Below are 2870 nucleotides of genomic sequence, written 5' to 3'. Positions count from 1 at the left end.
TTAATGCTTCTGAATTTTTCCAGTCATCAGTTTCCACACTGCAGCCTTTAGCTCCTGGTTCCTCAGGCTGTAGATGAAGCGGTTCAGGGCTGGAGGCACCACTGAGTACAGAACTGAGTGACAGATCCAGGGATGGGGAAGAGATGGACGGGGGTTTCAGGTAGGCAAAAATGGCAGTGCTGAGGAACAGGGAGACCACAGCCAGGTGAGGGAGGCAGGTGGAAAAGGCTTTGTGCTGTCCCTGCTCAGAGGGAATCCTCAGCACGGCCCTGAAGTTCTGTACGTAGGAGAAAATCATGAACACAAACCAACCAAATGCTAAAGAGGCACCAACCACAATGATCTCAAGTTCCCTGGGTTTGGAGTGTGAGCAGGAGAGCTTGAGGATGTGTGGGATTTCACAGAAGAACTGGCCCAGGGCATTGCCATGGCAGAGGGGCAGAGAAAATGTATTGGCCGTATGCAGCAGTGAATAGAGAAAGGCACTGGCCCAGGAAGCTGCTGCCATGTGGGCACAAGCTCTGCTGCCCAAGAGGGTCCCCGTAGTGCAGGGGTTTGCAGATGGACATGTAGCGGTCATAGCACATGATGGTCAGGAGGGAAAATTCTGTTGACATAAAACATACATACAGAAATACTTGTGCAGCACATCCTGAGTAGGAGATGGTCCTGGTGTCCCAGAGGGAATTGTGCATGGCTTTGGGGACAGTGGTGCAGATGGAGCCCAGGTCAGCGAGGGCCAGGTTGAGAAGGAAGAAGTACATGGGGGTGTGCAGGTGGTGGTTGCAGGCTATGGCGCTGATGATGAGGCCGTTGCCCAGGAGGGCAGTCAGGGAGATGCCCAGAAAGAGGCAGAAATGCAGGAGCTGCAGCTGCCGTGTGTCTGCCAATGCCAGCAGGAGGAAGTGGCTGATGGAGCTGCTGTTGGACATTTGCTGTGTCTGGCCATGGGAGCTGTTCATAGAGGAAAGTCAGTGACAGGTTAGGAGAAACTTCCTCCAGCAAACTCAAAGCCTTTTCCCACAGTCCCTTCTCCTGTAAGACTCTGACACCCTTTTGATTTTCTAGGAGATATTCCTTCAGCTTCAAGTGGGGAGCCCTGGTTGGTCCTGGCTGAGTGGGGCTTCAGCTTCAGGGCAGCTACACACAGGGTTTTTATAATTCAGCGTTGCTGTGCAGATGTAGGAGGGGGACAGGGACCTGTCCTAATGTTCCCCTTTGAAACCCTCTTAACACAGAAGGCTCTGTCAGCATCTCCACTCCCACTGGCAGAGAACAGGAATGGTAAAGTCTGTTTAAATGTACTAGTGTTGTTTACAGCTTTTCTTCATCTCTCCTGCTGACTATTTTTGCAAGTCAGAAACTCTCAGCATTTCTGCTGCCCACAGGGAGAACAGTGAGTTCTCTGAGGCAAGGTGGTGAGTGAAGAGTGAGGGGAAGAGGTCTGTCACCCTGTCCTGCCCCAGGATCCTCTGGGCTTTCACCTTTCCCAGAGAGAGGATGATCACCCTCTCGTGTTTCCTTTACAAACCATCCCCACACTGCTGAGAGCAGATGGATCCCCCACAGTCCACCAAATGTCCATCCCCTTCTCAAGGTTTCAACCGCACATTTGTACCCAGGGAGACATGGGGCTCATTTCACCAAACCAACAGCATTTTCCCATCATAGATCTTCTGTGTCTCACCCTGGGGCTTTCAGCTAACACAGAGATGCTACAGGACAGGTTTGTACCCTGGAGGGAAGCTCAAAGCTAGAAGGAAATCTCAGGGAGACTTCCAGGTATCCTAATGAGGGCATTGGATTAAGGGAGATGCAGCTCCTTCCCTGGCTGTACTGACAGCATTGCCCAGAGCTGGGCACTGGGGACAGCGTCACCCTGAGCAAGCTGTGCCCCCTGCCAGAGGCCCCAGGGCTGGGCAGCTGCTCCCAGCCCTGTGCTCTGCAGAGGGAACTGGGCTCAGGGCTGCAGAGCTGCCCCACGGCTCTGTTGCAGCTCTGCCTGCACGGGAGGGGCTGCACACCTTGGAGCCCCGGCCCTGAGGGCAGAGGCTTGGCTGGGGGGACAGGAGGGAGGGGGCTTGTGCAGAAGGAGGGGCTGCACTGGAGGGGATTCTGTGGACATCTTTTAAACTCTCCCTGCCACAGCATTTCTGGGTTTTGTTTCCTCTCATTCCCTGATCTTCTCTCTGCTTGCTGGAGATTTTCCTCCTGCAGGTGTTTCCCTGTGCCTGAGCTCTCCCTGCCAGCACTCACAGACCCCAAATCTCTCTGCAATCTCCTTGGCCCAACAGAACCCTGCCTGTTTGCAGGGCACAGGCTGAGGGGAGGTTCTGTTTGCAGATGGGAGAAAGGACAGCTCAGACTGAGCCTGATGGGTCCAGCAAAGGGGATGCTGGTGCTTTCCATGGGAAGAGGAGTGGCTACAAACCACTTCAGGAAACTCCTGTAGACTTACAGAGTGACCAAAGCTACAATCCAGGTCTCTCAGATAAATGTCAAAATTAGTAAATATATCATATTTTATTTTTTCCATTGCAAAGGAGAAGGAAGTTGAAAATAATCTCAGGAAATTTCCTTGTCTTTCTAAAAATCATTACCTTTAAAATATTCTTGAAACCATCTGAAGCTCTCAGCTTGTCCTCCTTTACACCAGAGACACTCTGAGTTGTACTTACAGAACCTGTTGTCAGTGGGATGTTCCAGCTTTAGGAGATCACTGCAGGAGCTGCAGCTGCCTTGTCCTGCAGCCAGAGGTTCCTGTGCCAAGGGCTGGCAGTGATTCTCCACCAGTCACTTCTCAGCATCTTCCCAGCCCTGAATGATTGAAGCCCTCTGTGCCTCTGTGCTGCGCCAAGGGTGGCTGCAGG

The 2870-nt window shown here is 52.5% G+C and overlaps 1 pseudogene across 1 annotated transcript; it reads right to left on the bottom strand.

The window, feature by feature from the left end:
- On the bottom strand, positions 1-932 carry LOC311165846 (olfactory receptor 14C36-like; annotated as a pseudogene). Its single transcript has one exon. The product of its transcript is annotated as an olfactory receptor 14C36-like (transcript).
- Positions 933-2870: the final 1938 nt, after the last annotated feature.

The sequence above is a fragment of the Fringilla coelebs genome (assembly GCF_963513975.1).
Source record: "Fringilla coelebs genome assembly, contig: SCAFFOLD_30, whole genome shotgun sequence".
In the NCBI taxonomy this organism is placed as follows: domain Eukaryota; kingdom Metazoa; phylum Chordata; class Aves; order Passeriformes; family Fringillidae; genus Fringilla; species Fringilla coelebs.
Note: the sequence above shows the minus strand (reverse complement) of the source record. Positions and strands in the feature narration are given on the sequence as shown.